The following is a 22756-nucleotide window of genomic DNA, read 5'->3' on the forward strand; positions in this document are numbered from 1 at the left end:
GAAAAACGGTCACTTCTCTGAAATTAGATACTACCGTACTGAAGTCTTTACTGGGATGAACAGAGGAGTTAGGTTCACACAAGTCTGCAGCACATCTGTATTTGGGACAATGTCATTACTCCATGATACCCCAGATGTGATTATATGTGCAAATGTGTCTGTGAATACGGCACTATGGTTATTTAGGTTATTTGCAGGGTGTGCTCTGGCTAGAATAGGACACAAGGTCTACAATATCTTTTATTTTTATTTTTATTTATTTAAATGATATAACTCATAACTAACATTCATGCAAAAATCAACATGATCGTTATACTTTATTGTTTACATGCTTTATCTCAGGGGTGTTTATATGTGACAATACAGTTGTTATGGGACTCTAGTTAATTAATCAATATTAATCAGCTGCTTGCAGTCTTTCCATCTGTTAGTTATATGGCAAGTGTAGTCCAGTAAACTGGAATTATAGCTTTGCTTTAACTGTTTCATGTCACTGTTTCTGAAGTAATTATACCTGTTGTCTGAATAGAATAATTTACATCAAGATAAAAAAAAAGTTGCTATTTTACTAGTTCTACTATCTGATTCTTCTTTTTCCTAAATTTAAACTCTTATATCAACAGACTAGTCCAGTCTCTTGTGGTTTCCATTCATTTGCATGAGCAATTCTTGTGTGCGCATCTCTGTTGTCCATAACCCTGCCTTTTCTATTTAATTGAATTCAGTATTCCGTACATCTCAGCACCCAAGCCCTATCAGGTGGTAAATTAATATTCATCATTGTACGGTAATATTTCAGAATAATTTTATAAATGCTAGATGCAATCGACTAAAAGTTTTTCCACTTTTTACAGCAATGTTTCTATTATATATTAGTTGTAACTATGATTTGAGCACACAATCTCTGGCAATTGCAGTGAGTGCCTGGATTGCCAGGAAAGCACATTTTTGATTGATTTTGTCCAGTGAATGAGCAGTCTCCTAGTTCATTATTTAACAAACACTACAAGCTTTAAAATGAAAGCTAAAACCAGAAATGTTCCTTCACTGCTCCAATCAGCATATGCCACTTTCTCTAACTTCCCAATTCATATGCCACCTCCTGCATTTTCTTAATTACTATCTCTCTCCTCTGATATGTAGTGTGTGTGTGTATATATATATATATATATATATATATATATATATATATATATATAAAATACAAAATTGCTTTCACTCCTGGAACAGGTAAATAATGTGCCCGGTGCTGGTCAGGCAAATAGCATAGAAAAACAGAGAATGACCGCACTCAGGGACTTGTAAATATCACTAAAACTTAACTTTTAATGTTCAAAATAAATCAAATCAACGTTTCAGCCCCATATTTGGGCTTTCATCAGGATGGTAAAAAACATTTTTACGGGGGCGGAGCTTACCAGCCGAGCGAGCCAGACGTGCATGGCGAGAGCTCCCGCATCCGACGTCCTGATTCTGGGCATAACGCCCGACCACCGGCTCGTGCCGACCGCGGACAAATCTCTACTTATCCAGGAGGGGATGCTGCATCGGGGGATACCTGATATGAGGCTCCCCGTCGCTGTACCTTCCGCATCGCGGCCTGCGGCCTGCACTGGTGGGAGCCGCGGAGAGACGGCCGCTCTCCTGGTTCTCAGGCGGAGGAGGGGGCACTCACACATCGCCTCCCCCCCCAGACCGGTGGGAGATATCCCGGTCCCCGCCAGAAGGGGAAGCTACAACCTTACCCATATCGGCAGCAGCCGATGAAATCACAAGCGGAGCTGAAGCGGCGATTCCCAAGATGGCGGACATGCCTGAATCCACTACACGTGGCATGGAAACTTGGCAACCCAGGGTGGATGGCCTTACAAGTGAAGCTACTGACACACTCGAAGCGATCTTCGACAGATTCTGGGCTCAGCTAGCAGACAGAGCATGGTACACAGGTATGGCACAAGAACCACCTGTAAGCGAAAGCAAACACTGCAAGATGAAGGGTGGGGATAAGCCTATAAGGGGACAGATAGCCCAAGCTCACAAATTCAGGCGGTGGGCCCTGACCCACAAGTTCAAGCCAAACGCTCAGAGGGCTATGAACCGCAAGAGACAGCCCAAAAGCCAGTTACGCAAACCCCGGAGCAAGAGGGGAGCCTTATCACCACCTCACCCTAAAGATCCCACCCTTATGGTCAAGCGGAGGAGTCCAGCGCACCAGCAAAAGAATTGGCCAGGGGTGGCCACCCGCAAGCTCCCAGACGACCACTCCAGGGCCACAGTGAGTCCACAAGAACGTGGTAAAATGAGGCAAGCCCCAGCACAGTTCGCAGGCAAGAGGAGCCTCACAACGCCACATTGCAGACAGACCCTCCCACGTTATACCTGCTTCCTTATGGCACACCTCACCGACGTTAAACCGCTCCCGAGCGAGGGGGTGGGTTGATACGAGACTTTCCTCCTGAGGCATGCAGCGGACTTTGGGTGAGAACCCTTCCCACACCTGCCTACACGTATCTAGGCCTCCGAGCCACGTCTTGCCCTCCCACTTGAAAAACAAGACATCCCCACTCTTGTTTGACTACAGTTGTACTTTCCATAATTGTTTATTGTTTCGTTTACCTGCTAGCAACCAGAGTAATTGTGCTTCTTAAGATGCCGACCTGTAACAGAGATGTTTTGTTTTTTGTTCTTTTTGAGCTCCACAGCGATCTGCAGTATGTTTATAACAGGTCTCTGTGTAGTCCAGCCAACCACAAAAGCGAAGATAGTGGAGGTTTAAATGTGGTCCATAACGATTATCTATGTGATGCCACTACTACTGAAAGCATGTTTCATTATTGATAATGTTGGTTAGAAACGCGTGTCTGGGACCGAGCTTTATATAACCGAGGCCGACTTTCAAAAATGCCACCAGACATGCTAGACGTACCTTACACTGTTTATTACTGTACCACATGTATGCTCCTATCTACATAAGACGCGGCGGTACACGCAGCATGACACTTTAAGCTTGAACCGTCCCTGGAACAAGCATTGCATAGTCCTGTAACTCAAGCCGTGGGTGTCTGCCCGCTTAAATTTAATAGCCTTGTATGAGACGGATCATAGCTTGTTACCGTGCATAAAACCGTTGTCTTCTGCTATAACCCCTGATATGACCTCACACTATCATTACATAATGCGTGCCAAGCTACGGCATAGTGTAACGTTGCTCTCTTGTATACCTAAGATAGATATCGCTACAAGAATAGTCTGTTAATTACATATAAAAATTTACTGATATTCACATGCCATGAATGTACACCAACTGTGTTTAAGTATTTTGAATATGCTGCTGTGGCATTGACGAACGTCTTGTTATTCCTCGCACAAAGAAAAATAAAGAATTATAAAAAAAAACAAAAAAAAACAAAACATTTTTACCATCCTGATGAAAGCCCAAATATGGGGCTGGAACGTTGATTTAATTTATTTTGAACATTAAAAGTTAAGTTTTAGTGATATTTACAAGTCCCTGAGTGCGGTCATTCTCTGTTTATATATATATATATATATATATATATATATGTATATTTATATAAAATATAACCCCTCCCCTCTACATTTTCCAAACTCATCATCTGTTGCCATATTTTCCCAATGAGCTTACTCCAGTACATCTCACCAGCAATGTCATCAACTCAAACCATATTTTCTTATTTGCGTTTCTCCAGTTGATAATTATAGTCTCCTGTTTATAGCCCCTAGTCCAATTCTTCTAAATAACTCCACCCAGCCAAATTCTCCTCTGCCCAGTCACATCCTTCAACAGAATACACTGGCCTAGCCACATCATTCCGCAGTACATTAAACTACATCTCTCCAAGTACATGGTTCCCTTTACATCTCCCCTCCTCATCTTTTCCAGTACAATATTCCCAGTACATCACTCCTTGTACATACCCCCATGCCCCCAGTAATTTCCTCCCTCCCATATCTATCCTCAGTACATCTCCCCGGACCCACATCCCACCTATAGACATTTTTCCATATCTCTTTTATTATTATTTTCCTAGCATATCTAATACAGACACACACATACTTACCTACAAACTCAAACACACAGCTAAATTCATAATATACTAGCTATTTACCTCTCACCTACCAGTTAGTGGGTAGGGCATGATTGTGACTGTTATTTATATCATATACGTTTTTAGTATTGTGCTTATCTTGATATCTCAATTGCTACCACATTTCAGCCTAAGTGTAGCTTTATATCTGTATGTAATATAGACTTACTAAAGTTGCCAGTATGGTATGTATGTAAAACAAAGCAAATATCTAAACCCCATAATATGCCCAGATTCTAGTTAATTTTATGATTTATAAGAATGATATGTAATTATTAATGGAATTATAGAAGGTTCAAGTTAATTTCAACTCGCAGTTCCAATACCCAGAAGGGCTAAAGACTAACATGTTTTTCTAGAAACCTATGTCTAGCTCAACTCAAGAAATCAAAAATACAAAACATTTGTTGCAATCATATTATTACTCTTAATTTCTTTTCCCACTGACAAGACTTAACATCATTATCATAGAACGAGTACATCAATGAGTACCTGAAGTATGTCAAAATCATGGTCTTTAGGTAAATCATTAATGGAAACAAAACAGATTTGAAACCGGTACAACAACATGTATTCTGGATGAATTATTTATTTTTGTGATTTACTCCAATCTAATCATGTAATTGTGAATTATTTTATATTTATTAATTCCTTTTTTAAATGATTGTAACTGTATGTAGATATGTGCCAATTTGCAGTTTTCTTTTCTTTTTTTTCTTTTTTATAAATATAAGCTATTTTTTTCATTTAATTGTTACTATCTGGACTTCAATGTCTTTTTTTTATTTTTATTTTTTTACATTCTATATTTTTGCGTGTTGACTTGAATGTCTTAAGCAATAAATGCAAATAATGCACATCTGTGCTATTGTAATTTAATTGTCTCATGCACTTCATGAAGTTTTTATTTTTTTTTAGATTCTTTATTTTATCGTGCACATAACAACAACATACAGAGAAGCAAGCAATGCCACAACAGCTCTTGCTCACGTGACGGTCAATGCTTTTCATTTGTCTGGCATATCAAATCTTTGCACATTTTATAATATATTAAAGATTCATCATGAGTTAAACTAACATGTCGGCTTCAGGTTAAGGCAGACTAGGAATAATCTCAGGTTGAGCATACGAATATTGAAGAGGATTAAGAGAATACAATTTTAACTACAACGTTTAACATTTATAAGGTGTAAAGGTTATTAAGATATACTAAGGGTTAACTTTGTGTGATATGGAAATGGTTAATAATCATAGGGTAGCTTAAGTCCCGAGTAGGAGGTGATGGCGAAATGGCATTACGGGAGGCTGCTTGTCTTGGGTCTCACGTCCCAAAGAGTCCCCTTAACCTATGCCTTCAAGAGTCTCTTTCCATCGATGTATCCCACAGAGGGACTCACCCATCCCCGCTTTCAGGTTCGAGTGCTTGAGAGATGTACTTGTCTGCTTGCATAGGTGGAGGTCTTTTGCACACCTCTCAGGGATGTGCGCCGGTGCCAGATGGGTCTGTCTCGGGTAGGGGCGCAAGTTCTTCTTGGCTCTGGTGTTGAGTTGCTCTGTGGGTGCATGCTTGGGTAAAGCTGGCAGTGTCTTGTGTGGGGTGATCTTCACTGGCGAGCGCCGCTGAGTGGGTTTCTCAGCTGGCGGGTGACCGCGGTTTCTTCTGCGCCATTTTTTTGGCGAGCTTTGCTTGGCCGGCTGAACCGCTTGGACGGTAGCGGTAAGATGACACCCTTGGTGAGTCCACGACCGGAGCGTGTGTGTTGCTCATTCGTTCGGTCGTCGAATTTCTTCCAGAATGTCTCAAATGCAGCGTCTAGCCATGCCATGATATCAGGCCCGGGTTTGCTCTCTGCCATTTTGGAGGCAGCTCGCCTCTGTTGGCCCAAAATGGCGGACCAACATGCAGAGATCTCGTCGTCCGAAGAGGAAGCCTCGCTAGACACACTAAATGAGATCCCCCAAGCCGGCGGCCTGCATATGGAATCCTCGGACGAGGAGAACAACACCCCAGCCACAAAAGGGGATATCAAATCGCTCCTCCGCGACATCCACAAGATGTTCCAGGCGGACCTAGCAATTCTGAGAGAAGATATGCTCTCACTCACAGGGCGAATCAAGGCCGCAGAGGAGACATCTACCCACCTCAAAGCTGAGCACACCACACTTGCCGCAGAGCAGAAACGGCTAACAGACTTACAAGCCACAATGACACAAAAAATTACTGCTTATCCCCACTCAACAAAGGTCACATTGACACCCTTTGAAAAGATGTGCCTACGAGAAATACCAATCTGAAAAAATGTATCACTATGCTACAGAATTGTCACCACATATGACAGTATCCCACCCTGGAGATTCATGACGGACTGGCAAAACGACATCCAATGCACTCTGATCACGACTAGGAATGCATATTCAATGCACACAAAGGCTTCACCACCTGTGCCTCCCGCTTGGAGACATCTCTTAAAATACTATACCGATGTATAGTATATACCAGAGAATACTGTTGGAGATGCCACATACATCAGGAAACAATGTTCCACGTTTGGTGGACGTGCTGTTCGGTGCAGACCTTCTGGAAAGATATCACTGCACTAATACAGGCAGCAACAGGTTACAATGACGGAAAAAAGTCCCCTGCTGATTTTGAACATTTGCCCACTGACAAAGAAATGATCACTCTATAATCTATAAATAACGGTAGGTGTATTTTAACAGTGAGAGACAGACTAACCCAAAAAAAAAAAATTCTGAAAAACGCATGTAAAAAAAATTATAAATTAGGAAGGCAGGTGGCGGCACTCAGCGGTCCCAGGGGAGGGGGAGCCAAGACAAACTGCTACAACGGTTTATGGCGGAGACGGGGTTGGTGGACACATGGAGAGCACATAATCCGGGTGCACGGGACTACACGTACATCTCGGCCCCACACGGATCCTATTCCAGAATAGACATGTTCCTTGTAAATGATAGAAGCCTACCACGAATAACTAACACAGACATTGGGCCCATCACTTGGTCGGACCACGCCGATGTCTCTCTGACACTGGGGAGATTGAGCGAGGCGACCTCATGGACGTGGAGACTTGACGCCTCCCTACTGAAAGATCAGTCTATAGAAACCCAGATTAGAACGGAGCTCAACAGCTTTTTCGAGACCAACATTACCCCAGACGTGACATTGGCGACAGTGTGGGCGGCCCACAAGACAGTCATTAGAGGTACCCTCATTAAACTAGCAACTGCTAAAAAGAAACTGAAATTCCAGAAACTAGAGGGACTCCTGACCGACCTGAAAAGGACGGAACACCAACACCAGCACAGTCCGGACGACCTGACTGCGGGTCGTTTGAAAGAGCTAAGGTTGGCAATACGCCAGCTGCTCCTTGACGACACAGCCAAATCTATTATGTGGTCCAAAAGGACCTTTTACGAACAGAAGAATAAAATGGACACACTCTTAGCTAGAGTCCTAAAACCCAGACTGAGAGGGGGCCACATTACATCAATTAGACATAACGACGGTTCAACTAAAACCAGTCCCCGAGATATAGCGGAGGTCTTCACGGACTACTACAAATCCCTTTATAATCACACACTGGGATCAGAGTCGCGGACGGCAGGGGATGAGGCACTGGCAAAAAAGTTCCTGGCAGACTTAGGGTTGCTCAAGCTAACACAGGTAGGAGTAGAAGCACTAGAGGCAGAAATTACACCAGAAGAGGTGGCGCACGCCATAGCGATGGGTTTGACGGAAGCTATTACAAGGAATTCAGAGAAGAGCTAGCCCCCCAATTAGCCGCCGTTTTTAATGATTTTAGAGCAGGGGGCGCCCCAGACCTGGACATGTCACTAGCAACCATAGTCTTGTTGCCTAAACCGGACAAAGATCCGAGCATCCCGAGTAGCTATAGACCAATCTCACTGATTAATCATGACATGAAAATCCGGGCAAAGATACAGGCGACAAGACTAAACCCTTTTTTAGCTACATTAGTAGACGCAGATCAAGTGGGGTTCGTGCAGGGCAGACAGCTGTTTGAGAATACCAGAAGGAATATTGATATTATCTGGAAGCAGAAAATTACACACACCCAGACCTTGCTGGTCGCTTTAGACGCTGAAAAAGCGTTCGACAGGGTCACATGGACGTACCTATTCACACTCCTGTCCCACATGGGATTCCCCGAGCAGGCCATAACTCTGATCAGAGCCATGTATACCAACGTACGAGCACAGGTAAAAATTTCAGGCGCCCCACTACAACCGTTCAGATTATACTATGGCACCAGACAGGGGTGCCCTCTATCCCCGCTCCTATTTGTGCTTTCCCTGGAACCCCTACTCCAGGCCCTTAGACGACACCCAGATATACGGGGGGCACGGGTGGGAGGTAGGGAATTCCTGGCTTCGGCATACGCGGATGATGTGCTCTTGGCGCTCACTGATCCTGTCAATTCAATGAGGGCCTTGCAGGGAGTCCTGGAAGCCTATGGAGCTGTTTCAGGATACAAGGTTAACATGACCGAATCCAGCGCCCTCCCCATAGAGATTCCGACGGGGGACTTGACAGCTATACAAAGGGCACACAATATCCGTATTGAACATCAGTCGATCAAATATCTAGGCATTAAACTGACTGCAGCCCCTGACCAACTTTTTCCACAGAATTATACGCCACTTCTGAAACAGCTCATCAGGGAATTAGAGACCTGGAACGATAGACCCATTTCCTGGATAGGGAGGATTCATGCGGTCAAAATGAATATCCTACCCAGGATGCTATTTTATTTTCAGTCTCTGCCCGTTCATGTCTCCAAGACGCACCTAGCGCCCTTGCAACAAGCAATAGGCAACTTTGTGTGGCAAAACAAACGCCACAGGATCTCGAGACACATACTGCACAGACCAAAAAACAGAGGCGGGCTAGGCTTGCCTAACCTATACGGATACTACATAGCGACACAATTGTCGCAAATAGCATTATGGCACTCACCACCCGGTGAGAGGAAATGGGTGGACTTGGAGTCACTGATGATGGGAGCTGACATTCCACAGCTACTTATATGGGTCCCCAAAGAACATAGACCAATCATTAGATCGACTTGCCCAGCTATCTTGAACTCTATACATATCTGGGATAGAGCTCAACAGCGACAAGGGCTGGCATCGGCCCCATCACCTCTGATGCCGTACCTACGAAATAGAGCATTCCCTCCCTGCATGGCAGCGCGCAATTTTAGGAACCTAGAGAGACTAGGCCTGCAGCGCATACATCAGCTGGTGCAGGATGCGGAGGTAGTGAAATTTGACGCCTTACAACAAAGGGGTCATCTCACTCCCGCAGATTTTTTCAGGTACCTACAAATAAAGGATTTTGCAAAACAGACTTGGGTCCGAGCGGCGGCCCTAAAGCCCATGACATTCTTTGAACGAATTTGCACTCAGGACCATATGCCTAGGGGTCTGATAACTCGGCTGTACGCCCACCTCTGCTCAGTAACTAACGAAGGGGGTGATTTGGCTTACACGGAACGTTGGGAGAGGGACCTAGGGGAGCAGCTGGAAGGGATAGAGTGGCAGGAGATTTGGGAAGCCAATCACAAATCCTCAGTTTGCATAGCGTTCCAGGAGCAAGCGATCAAGACGATGCTCCGCTGGTACACAACTCCTGTAAAGCTGTATCAAATGAAAAAGAGCACTACTGACGCATGCTGGAGAGGGTGCGGAATGAAAGGGACATATATCCACATGTGGTGGGAATGCCCCCTGATAGCAAGCTTTTGGCAACAAATTAAAGATCTAATAGCCCAGGTGCTGAACAGGGCTCCCCCTCTAGACCCATGGGTATACTTACTCAGCAGAACGATAGATGGGTGGACTAGACACGAACAAAAACTCATGCACAACATAACTTTAGCAGCCAGGAGAGCAGTGGCAGCGGACTGGCTAAAACAAACCACCCCACCGATGGCAGGAGTCATTAATAAAATTAGGGAAGTACACCTAATGGACGACCTGACAGCTAGAGTTAGGGGAACCCAAAAACAGTTCCAGAAAATATGGTCTCCTTGGGAAGATAGCCCCTTGAGTTAAAGCTCCTGGCAGACTTTGAGACTGCAAGTTAGGAAATTAAACGGACAATACTCTCCCCCACCCCACCTTGTCTTTTCCTATCTCGATACTTTTCCCACTTTTTCTATCTATCTCTGTATATATGTAACAATAGTCTCCCAGAGGGAGCAGAGAGAGGTACACCCAAATCACGACCTCAAGCATAGGGGTGACTAATGGGGTATACACCAAGGCCCTCAAAGAAACATACCAGCTGCCGGTAGGGGATGGAGCGCACACAGCAGCCAGCAATGGGTGACTACACAGAACTTCAAGACACCGGTGGGTGTGCACTACACAATAGAATCCGTAGCACACAAAACACTCCGATGCAAGTGCACACTATCGGGTCAGAGGCGTCCCGGCAGTTGGAGGGAGAACTCCTACACAGTGTATCTACCTTAACAACAACCATCTTATACAGGTTACTACAATTTTGTTGCTTTGTTGTTCTTTTTATTTTTTCTATTATATCTCAAAGATAAACCTGACAGTCCGTAGCTTGCCATGTCAGGGAGCATAGACATTGATATAACACACGTTGCAGGCGGAAAAGGTGATGGCTCTTAGACAGTCAATCACCGGGTGTCTATGCTGTGGACGAAATGATGCACCCTATATGCAATGTACATGTTAATTGCTGCAAACTACAAAATGCTCTCATGCTGTGTATGCTATCTCTGTCAACACAAATAAAGAATAAAAAAAAAAATTATAAATTGATTTGCATGTCAATGAATGAAATAAGTTTTTAACACTTTTGACTTAGTACTTGGTGGCAAAACCCTTTTTGGCAATCACAGAGGTCAGATATTTCTTGTAGTTGGCCACCAGGTTTGCATACATCTCAGGAGGGATTTTGTCCCACTTCTTTTTGCAGATCTTCTCCAAGTCATTAAGGATTCGAGGCAACTCGAGTGGCTAGGCCACTCCAGGACCTTAATGTGCTTCTTCTTGAGCCACTCCTTTGTTGCCTTGGCTGTGTGTTTTGGGTCATTGCCATGCTGGAATACCCATCCATGACCCATTTTCAATGCCCTGGCTGAGGGAAGGAGGTTCCCACCCAAGATTTGACGGTACATGGCCCCGTCCATCATCCCTTTGATGCGGTGCAGTTGTTGGGGTCACAGGTAGCATTCCTCCTCCTCCAAACATGGCGAGTTGAGTTGATGCCAAAGAGATCAATTTTGATCTCATCTGACCACAACACTTTCACCCAGTCCTCCTCTGAATTATTCAGATGTTCATTGGCAAACTTTAGACAGGTCTGTACATGCGCTTTCTTGAGAAGGGGACCTTGCGGGCGCTGCAGGATTTCAGTCCTTCACGGCGTAGTGTGTTACCAATTGTTTTCTTGGTGACTATGGTTCCAGCTGCCTTGAGATCATTAACACGATCCTCCTATGTAGTTCTGGGCTGATTCCTCACCGTTCTCATGATCATTGAAACTCCACGAGGTGAGAACTTGCATGGAGCATCAGACTGAGGGAGATTGACAGTTATTCTGTGTTTCTTCCATTTGCGAATAATTGCACCAACTGTTGTCACCTTCTAACCAAGCTGCTTGGCGATGGTCTTGTAGCCCATTCCAGCCTTGTGTATGTCTACAATCATGTCCCTGACATCCTTGGACAAGGGGGACAATTTATACAATACACAAGAACCAGCACAGTCACTTATCCACTAAACAGCAACTTCAATGTTGACAGATAATATGGTGGTTTAATTACATTATATGATCATGTAAACCACTAAACCACCATACTTGAAAACAAGAGAAATCTCAATGTATCCATCCTGGTAAAAAATGTATAAATATAAACAAATAACCCTGCCACAATGTCAATGTACCCAATCTTTGGCAGGTCCTACTCTAACAGCCTAATGTCTGCTCTTATGAGATTAACCCACTTACTTGGGGAAAAAATTCCATCTGGGGCTAAATAGAGCCCTGGATACATCACTTCACAATTGTCATAGTTTTGCGTCAGTGTAGCAGTAGCACTAAAGTTTCTTCTCTAACTTGATTATATTCCTTCAGTCTACTTTTCTTATATTGCTTTAGTGGGCAATCTGTGTCAGGATATATGTATCACTAGCAATTTATCATGGATTACTCTCCCTTAGTTGCACACCCTGTAATATATAATTTCCCAGTAGAGATGTTATATTTTAGTAATCCTTTAAGTAGTTTTGTACGGCATGACTAGCTCATTATTTGCAATTCTTTTTCACTGTCCATACTGTAGCTTGCACTTAGTCTATGGGTTATTAATTTTTATACAAATTTTTTACCTTTTTTATGAATGTTAAATTCTGGTAGATGTTCACAAATCTCTACACTGCTCCTACCTACAGGTCCTCCCTAATACACTTGTATGTCCTGTCCAGGTCCCTACACTCTGCCAAAGACCTACATCTATCCTCTGTTCATGCTCAATCCTCTGACGCCCACCTTAAAGACTTCACTAGGGCTGCACCTTTTCTATGGAACTATCTTCCCTGCTACATTGGGCTTTCCTCCAGTCTCCATTCCTTCAAAATATTTTGCACCCTAGTCAAGACCAGCTACATGATATCCCTCCGAAATAAACAAACCAAGAATTGCCAACTTTGTGTCTGTTGTGTGTCTCTTTCCCTCTTCCCCTCTGTGTGTATCATTGTCTTCCTTCACTGTCCTCTTCCCCAGCTTCTCGAGTCTGTGTGCCATTGTCCCCTTCTCTAGCTACTCTGTGTTTCACTGTTCCTTTCTCCAGACCCTCTGAGTGTCTCTTTGTCCCCTTCTTCAGCCCCTTTGTGTGTGTCATTAACCCCTTCCCCAGGCCATTTTGTGTGTCTTTCCTCCTCCCCCTCCCCCCCCCCCACCCCCACCCCCTGCATTTCTGCACATGCACAAAAAAATGACAGTGGTAAACAAGTATAAATGGTAACATTGTTATTGTAAATATAGTAACATGGAGACCTAGGTAGAGTAAATGAGCTGAACAATCTTCCAATGTCCAGTCAGTACCTGTTAATTGCAGAGAGTCTGAGTTTTTGCTGTTATCTGGGTTTGGGAATCAAGGCCTATTTCTTTATCATTGTGTTTTGATTGAATCAAGCTTTTTGCACGATATACCGTAGAGTTTTTTTTTTTTTTTTTTTTAAAGTAATTATTTTTTTCCTTAGCACAAGCTTGTTGGTCGGGCTCGGTATTTAAATATCATAGTTTTCATGTATGTCACCATTTATGTATCCACTACTAGGTGCATGACGTCGTTGCCAGGCATATGAACTAGAACTACTAGATAAGGATTGTCTCACCCATGTCTTACTTCTTAGCATTGAATATCAGGCCTGAAATTCATTATAATGTTGAACCTAGTAGTCTCTTTTGGTTATCAATAGTAACATAGTGGCGACATCTAGTGGCTAGAATTTTAATTGACAAAATACTTATAACTTGCCATCACTAGCTTACCACCCTGCTGCAGGACTTTCTGCTAAGGGCAGTAGGTGGCTTTCCCCAGCAGTGACCGGGATATCCCCCACCAGTCTGGGGTGGGGGGCCTGTGGCACTATATAAGGCACTATGTTCACACCGTGACCCGAGTTGGGGGTCTTCCACCTTCCCCAGACACCAGGCCATGAGGCATGCTAGGCCTTATGGTCGGATTACGGGACCTCTCCAGTTATCAGCAAGATTCAGGTTTCCCTGTTTGCACGCTTGGTTCAGGTTAGTGCTCCGGTCTCTCGGGGCCAATACTGGGGCAGTATTTAGAGGTTCAGGCTCATTTTTTGTCCCTAAGTGCCGGAGCTGTTAGAGAACACATCTGGGCATCTTGGTGGTCAAACCCTGCTCCTCTCCCCCCCCAAATCATTTTGCCACTTCTTCAAAGGTATACTAAAGGCATCAAAACAACTTTAGGTGAATGAAACAGTTTTACTACTCTAGTTGCATTTAATCCGGCTATTCTAAGGTCTGGTAATAGGTTTACTGTCTTTTCGTATTTGCTGTCCTTGTCTTTGCTTGTTGGATCTTATCTGTCCGTGACAGATGCTCACCCTGTCACATTACTTCTTCCAACCATGTCACAATCACCCCCTATCATTCTCACCCTTTCTCATTCTGTCACACTCAGCCCTCAATCTTGTCTTATTCATTCCCTTTGCCCTATCACTCTCACACCCAACCCTGTCTCATTCACCCCCTCTCCCTGTCACCCTCACCATGCCACAGTTACCCTTTTTCTCACCCTGTCATAGTCGCCAACTAAAGACATTTATCATACATACACAGTCATGAATTTTTTTGCATTTCTATTTGATTGTTTCCCAATTATATATCTTATTTACGCCTTCTTATATTCCTATCTTTGTTAACCCAAGGGTTTTAGTTACTACTTTCCCTTGGCTCTCAGCAATTTGATTATTTTGTAAATGTTTTTTTAAAAGGTTTTTTGCTCAACCAAAATTTAGTTTTTTGATTCCAAACACCTGCACATATGTATAAAAGAATGACAGGTTGTGCTGTTAAAGGGCGTGGCGCTCAACCAGGCCCCTGTTCAGCAATACCCATCTCCCTCTCTGGTCCGCAGGCATAGTGCTGGCAGCCGGCAGGGGAGGGAGAAAGGATCCGGGAGCTCAGCCTGCAGGTCCTCCGGGTCCTACTCTCGCGAGCACAGAGCATTGAGTGAACTCTAGCCCTGGAGCTACGGGCTAGAGTTCACTGGGACCACCGGGGATTACCCACCGGACCACCAGGGATGGAGAAACGTCCCCCCTCCTCCTCAATAAAGGTAAGAAGGGAGGGGGGGACATAAATATATTTATTTAAATAAAACAAAATAAAAAACATTATTATAAAGCCTGCCTACCCTCCTTCCCCCCATACATACACTGCCTCACACACACACTGCCCCCCCATACACACACTGCCCCCCCATACACACACTGCCTCCATACATACACTGCCTCACGCACACACTGCCCCCCATACACACTCTGCCCCCCCATACATACACTGCCTCACACACACACTGCCCTACACACATACATTGCCCCCCCATACATACACTGCCCCCCATACATACACTGCCCCCCATACATACACTGCCTCACACACATACATTGCCCCCCCATACATACACTGCCTCACACACACTGCCCCCCCATACATACACTGCCTCACACACACACTGCCCCCATACATACACTGCCTCACACACACACTGCCCCCATACATACACTGCCTCACACACACTGCCCCCCATACATACACTGCCTCACACACCCCGCCCCCACACATACACTGCCCCACATACACACACTGCCCCATACATATACTGCCTCACACACACACTGCCCCCATACATACACTGCCTCACACACACACTGCCCCCCATACATACACTGCCTCACACACACACTGCCCCACACACATAAACTGCCCCATACACACACTGCCCCCATACACACACTGCCTCACCATACATACACTGCCTCTCACACACACTGCCCCACACACATACTGCCCCCCATACACACACTGCCTCACACACTCACTGCCCCCCCATACATACACTGCCTCACACACACACTGCCCCCCATACATACACACACTGCCCCCCCATACATACACTGCCTCACACACACACACTGCCCCCCCCCACATACACTGCCCCCCACACACACACTGCCCCCCACACACATACAGTGCTCCCCATACACACGTACACTGCTTCCATACACACATTGCCCCCATACAACACACATATACAGTGCCCCCCATACACACACTGCCCCAAACACAACTCTCACACGCACTGCACCGCTTACGCACACACTGCCCTCCCATACATACACTGCCCCACACACACATACAATGCTCCCCATACACACGTACACTGCTTCCATACACACATTGCCCCCCCCCACACACACACAGTGCCCCCATACACACACTGCCCAACACACATATACAGTGCCCCCCATACACACACTTCCCCAAACACACATACACTGCAACTCTCACACACACTGCACTGCTTACACACACACTGCTCCCTAACACACACACGGCAACCCTGACATAGACTGCCGCCCTCACGCACACACACACACACACACACACTGCACCTTTCACACACACTTCACCCCTCACACATACCACTGCTCCTATGCCCTATATCCCAGCAGACCCCAGGTAAGTTGTCAAACTGTTCTTAGACGGTTTGACTACTTACTCTGGGTTGGGATAATGGCACTACTGGCACCATAACTACTACACTGAGCTGTAGTGGTTCTTGTGCCCGGATTATTTATTTAAATAATCTACAAGTGCCCCTCCCGAGATCAGGCTCTGGATCAGCCACTGCCTGAGCGTGCGGGCCCTGGTGCAGCCACATTGATTATATGCAATTCACTATAGTAGAAATGAAAGCCATGCTGGAAAGGTACACTTTATTGTATTGTGCACGTGAACGTAAGTTTTGGTTGCAGTGTTATTCACTTAACTGTGAAAAGTCAGCAACTCAGAGTCAATATCAAATTTAAGATCAAAATAACATGAAAGAGAGCTGATTTTTTTTTTGCATTTCCAATATGGCATTTTTGGCCTAAAATCTTAAATTGACTTAATTTTTTTAATGAACACTGAATTGGTAGTGAGTTAAATCCAGACTTGCAAACCTGAGGCTCAAATAGTCCAGCTCAGTTGGTGATGTTTTCCAAATCAGATATATTTTTGTTCACATTTTACAATGCTGATTTTAATTCACTACACCTCTGTAGCCCTTTAGTGTATGTGCGTGCTTAAATGAGAGCCCAATATACATACAGTGATTCTCTAAGGATCTACTTGCATATTGATAATAATTATTCTCTGTACTGAATATAAAAATTTTCCCCAAAGTGTTAATTGTTTAGGTTATGTAGCCATACCCTGCAATAGTGTATAAATAATTTGCATAATTGCTAATTAAATGTGTTTATTTAAAATTAATTTAGTTTGCAAATTATGCCATAACTACAGTCAAAGAGCTAACTATGCATCGGCACTGGGAGCCGCAACACTGCAAGCCTCTGAACAGTGAATACAGAGACTAGCTCTCTGTATCCAGTGCTGCAAGCCCCGCCTTTCAATATAACTACAGCTCCTTATACACACAATACAGCCCCTATTGTTTTTTTCACTTTCAGTGTTAGTGGGGACCTCATGTTTGCTCTACATGTTTGCAAAGTAACACATATTAACACTTCTAAAACATATTAAAAGTAATTATTTTGTTATAGTTCCTATTTAAGACTATATGTATTTTAATACATTTTGATTGATACAAAAACTCATTACCACCCAAACCCTAATATCACAATTTAACCGGCAGATTTATTGAGGATCAAAGTATCACACCAATGTTTTGTCCCTAAATGAGGTCTTTATCAAGATTTGTTAATTTGCATGTTGAGGATTTGCCAACCTTGCATCCAGTTTTGAGCACCTTGGATTATAAAAGAAGTAGTGTGCTCTTCCTCCAATTGATTCAACTAATAACCATATACAACTTGAGAATCAGCAAATCAAATTTGTACTTAAAACCCCCCAAAACCAACACCCTGTGTACGCCGCTTTTGTTTCATGATCTGTTAATATGTGACCTAATATAAATTACTCATCAGAGGCAAGGTTCAACATGCTTGGTGTTAATATTGGCAGAAGGGTGTGAGTCACATGGACAAAATGTTCTGTGTCTAAATATGAGGTTAGGGAAGAGTGGCAAGGCTAGATTAACACCTATTTGAATAGTTGTCTGAGAGGGTTTTAAGTATAAACTCAAATAACAGTTATCACAGTGTGCATTACCAGGTGCACGGATTATATTTTATTGGTGGACTAATATTTGAAAAGTTAAAGAGACATACGGTAGTTAGAAAATCCAACAAGATAAAGATACAGGAAATGTGCACACTTTAAAATATATACTTATAAAACATTTATTGAAAGCAGGAAAATGGAATGTGAAATAAGAAGATACAAACAATATAATATATTTTTATTCAAGTAACCTGTTTGGGAGGATACATGAAGAGCTATTCCGAGCATCATAACCACTGCAGTCTGTGTAGTGGTTATGATACTAAGAGTGTCCTGGTTCCATTTTCCAGTAGTGGTTCCTGCCTGGCACCGATTTTCATCAAATGACAACATGGTTGCATCCAGCTTCTGCAAACCTGCCAATCCTACTTGTCATTCATTGGCTTAAAGAGTCAGCTGGTCGCTCTCAGATTAAGAATATACACATTAGGCAGCCAATGACACTGAAAGAGGTGAAGTTATTCTTCTGGCAGCTAACCTAATTATCACAATTTGTGCAGTGTTTCATACTGAAACGCTGTACTTACAGGCTCCTTGTGCCATGAGCACGTAAAACACTGGAGTTTGGAGTAATCGTTCAATTCTTGAAGTTGCAGGCATCTTTTCCTAAATAATAATAATAATAATAATAACATAAAGTATTTAACCAGGAAATATATTCAGATTACTCTGGTTTCCAAGTACCGTATATACTCGAGTATAAGCCGACCCGAATATAAGCCGAGGCCCCTAATTTTACCCCCCAAAACTGGGAAAACTTATTGACTCGAGTATACGACTAGGGTGGGAAATGCAGCAGCTACTGGTAAATTTCTAAATAAAATTAGATCCTAAAAAAATTATATTATTTACAGTGTATGTATATAATGAATGCAGTGTGTGCGTATGAGAACGCAGTGTGTGGGTATGAGTGCAGTGTGTATGGGTGCAGTGTGTGTGTATGGGTGCAGTGTGTGTGTATGAGTGCAGTGTGTGTGTATGAGTGCAGTGTGTGTATGAGTGCAGTGTGTGTGTATGAGTCCAGTGTGTGAATGAGTGCAGTGTGTGCAGTGTATGTATGAGTGCAGTGTGTGTGTGTGAATGCAGTGTGTGTATGAATGCAGTGTGAGTGCAGTGTGTGTGTATGAATGCAGTGTGAGTGCAGTGTGTGTGTGTGAATTCAGTGTGTATATGTGAATTCAGTGTGTATATGAGTGCAGTGTGTGTGTGTGAATGCAGTGTGTGTATGAATGCAGTGTGCATATGAATGCAGTGTGAGTGCAGTGTGTGTGTGTGTGTGAATGCAGTGTGTGTATGAGAGCAGTGTGTGTGTATGAATGCAGTGTGTATATGAATGCAGTGTGTATATGAATGCAGTGTGAGTGCAGTGTGTGTATATGAATGCAGTGTGTATATGAATGCAGTGTGAGTGCAGTGTGTGTGTGTGAATGCAGTGTGTATATGAGTGCAGTGTGTGTGTGTGTGTGTGTGTGAATGCAGTGTGTATATGAGTGCAGTGTGTGTGTGTGTGAATGCAGTGTGTATATGAGTTCAGTGTGTGTGTGTGAATGCAGTGTGTATATGAGTGCAGTATGTGTGTGTGAATGCAGTGTGTATATGAGTGCAGTGTGTGTGTGTGAATGCAGTGTGTATATGAGTGCAGTGTGTGTGTGTGAATGCAGTGTGTATATGAGTGCAGTGTGTGTATGAATGCAGTGTGTATATGAATGCAGTGTGAGTGAATGTAGTGTGTATATGAGTGCAGTGTGTGTGCGTGTGAATGCAGCGTGTGTATGAGAGCAGTGTGTGTATGAATGCAGTGTGTATATGAATGCAGTGTGAGTGCAGTGTGTGTATATGAATGCAGTGTGTATATGAATGCAGTGTGAGTGCAGTGTGTGTATATGAATGCAGTGTGTATATGAATTCAGTGTGAGTTCAGTGTGTGTGTGTGAATGCAGTGTGTATATGAGTGCAGTGTGTGTGTGTGTGTGTGAATGCAGTGTGTATATGAGTGCAGTGTGTGTGTGTGTGTGTGTGTGTGAATGCAGTGTGTATATGAGTGCAGTGTGTGTGTGTGAATGCAGTGTGTATATGAGTGCAGTGTGTGTGTGTGAATGCAGTGTGTATATGAGTGCAGTGTGTGTGTGTGTGTGAATGCAGTGTGTATATGAGTGCAGTGTGTGTGTGTGAATGCAGTGTGTATATGAGTGCAGTGTGTGTGTGTGTGTGTGTGATGCAGAGTGTGATGCAGAGCCTTGGTGGGGGGGTGGGCATTTTAATATATTTTTTATTATTACTATTTTAATTTTTTTTGTTATATTATTTTTTTTAATTACTATTTGTATTATTATTGTATTATTATTTTACAAAAAAATTGTTATATTATTAATGTATTTATTTTTATTACTATTATTCATTTTTTGTCCCCCCTCCCTGCATGCTAGCGTGCCAGGGAGGGGGGCTCCTTCCCTGGTGGTCTAGTGGCATTGGTAGTTCAGTGGGGACTGCAGAGCTGTAACTTACCTCTCCTGCAGCTCCTGTCAGCTCTCTCCTCCTCCGCGCCGTCCGGTCAGCACCTCTGTCAGCTCACACTGTAAGTCTCGCGAGAGCCGCTTACACTGGGAGCTGACCGAGGTGCTGAACGGACGGCGCGGAGGAGGAGAGAGCTGACAGGAGCTGCAGGAGAGGTAAGTAACATCTCACACAGCCCCTGTCTGTATTATGGCAATTGCCATAATACAGACTATTGACTCGAGTATAAGCCGAGTTGGGGTTTTTCAGCACAAAAAATGTGCTGAAAAACTCGGCTTATACTCGAGTATATACGGTACGTCCTGGGTTTGTTACATTTCCCAACATTCAGGGATTGTTACTATTACCCAATTTAATTTTACTAATTTTATCTACCTTGAAAGGATGAAAGACCGAGTCAGCCCTGCCCAAGGGTTGAACAGATTCTACTGATGATGCATTGGCCCACTTTGTTACCTCTGCTACAATTAAAGGTTACATCTAAATTTAAAAAAATCACTATATTTTTAATGAGTTATTTAGATAATGGATTAAAAAAAAATATTGCATAAAACATTTAACTAAAAAAATAAAAAGTTACATACTTTTAAAGGACAATATAGGTGCTGCAACTGCTCATTAAAGTGGCTATAGTGTCTGGAGTATCTTGCCGCTATCCTTCCATTTAGCATTAAATAATTTTTTATGTTTTAATGCTTAACAAGAGTCCTCAGCAACCCATCCCCTCTGAGCTGCTTGCCTGAGCAGAAATGGGCAACTGACCGCTTCCAGCCTACCATAGTGCTGGTAAAAACTGGTATGGTTAGAAGGACCATGCCTCAGCCATACATCCAGTGGTGGCTGGTTTGTTGTTGGCCAGGGATCCGTATTTAGTGATAAACTACTCAAAAATGGAGAGACCGTGAAAGGGGACTCCAGGCACTTTAACCAATTCAGTGAGTTTAGTTCTCTCTCTAAGGAGGAGAGAGCACCTTTCTTATTGTGCATGTAGTGGGTGCACAAAACTACTATAAGACAAACATTTTGTAAGGTGGAGGCTAGAGGCGCATCTAGAAACCACCGGGCTCCAGTGCAAAAAATGCCCTGGGCCCCCCCCATGTGTCTCATACCCCCGCCCGGCCCACAATGTTTCTCATTCCCCCAGCCCCTCCATGTGTCTCATTTCCTCCACCCAGTCCCTCCATGTGTCTCATTTCCCCCCAAAGCCCCTCCACATGTCTCATTTCCTCCACCACAAAGCTCCTCCATGTGTCTCATTCCTTCCCCCCAGCCCCTGCATGTGTCCCATTCCCTCCCCCGAGGCCCTCCCTATGTCCCATTCCCCCCCCCCATGTGTCCTATTCCCTCCCCCATGTGTTTCTTTCCCTCTCCCCCATCTACCTGCTGAAAGGAAGTGCACTCTCAGTGGGCACTTCCTGTCAAACCACCCAACCACGCTACACACAGGGCAGGAGGGGAGCAGCACAGCACAGCTCACCCCTTTTGCCGATAACCCGGGAACCGGGGGCCTCGTCACTCCAGGGGGCCCTGCCACAGCTGCGACAGTGGGCCACCGGCAAACCTTTAGGGCTGGTGCACAGACGCCGCAGCCCTGAAGGTTTGCCAGTGGCCCACGGCAGCTGCAGCCAGACCCTCTAGAGTGACGGGCCCGGTAGCAGCGGCAGACACTGCAACAGTGGTAGGTGCGCTACTGGAAGAGGCTGATTGACCGCTATTGGACTGTTTAGTGACAGCAGCATCACAGGTGTTATAAGGCACTCTCAGTAAAGAGAGTAGACTCAGGTTACTCTAAGCAACATGCATGTTGTAGTAATGGAAAATGCTTTTGTTGTTTAGACTTATCAGTTAATATTTCTTTAACGTTTTCATATTTTTAATACTGGAAGAAGTGATCATCAAACACAAAAGCATGTGCAATGGGTGTGCCTGTGTGTGCTCAGGCACACCTTAATGTAGGGTCTGATTGTTCTCCCTGATCCTTATTTAGATCTCTGTAACCATTTTTGTGTGAGTCTGTGTTAGCTTATTACGTGTTTAAAGAAAGAAAAATAAGATTTCTTTGGGTGCACACCCTAATGTAACATACTATGATCAAAAATCAACTGTTAAAAAAGGGAGTTTGTAGTATGGTTTATAGAGTGATATAGTTATGCTGTGTGCTTTT

This window comes from Pelobates fuscus, chromosome 3 (genome assembly GCF_036172605.1).
Source record: "Pelobates fuscus isolate aPelFus1 chromosome 3, aPelFus1.pri, whole genome shotgun sequence".
In the NCBI taxonomy this organism is placed as follows: domain Eukaryota; kingdom Metazoa; phylum Chordata; class Amphibia; order Anura; family Pelobatidae; genus Pelobates; species Pelobates fuscus.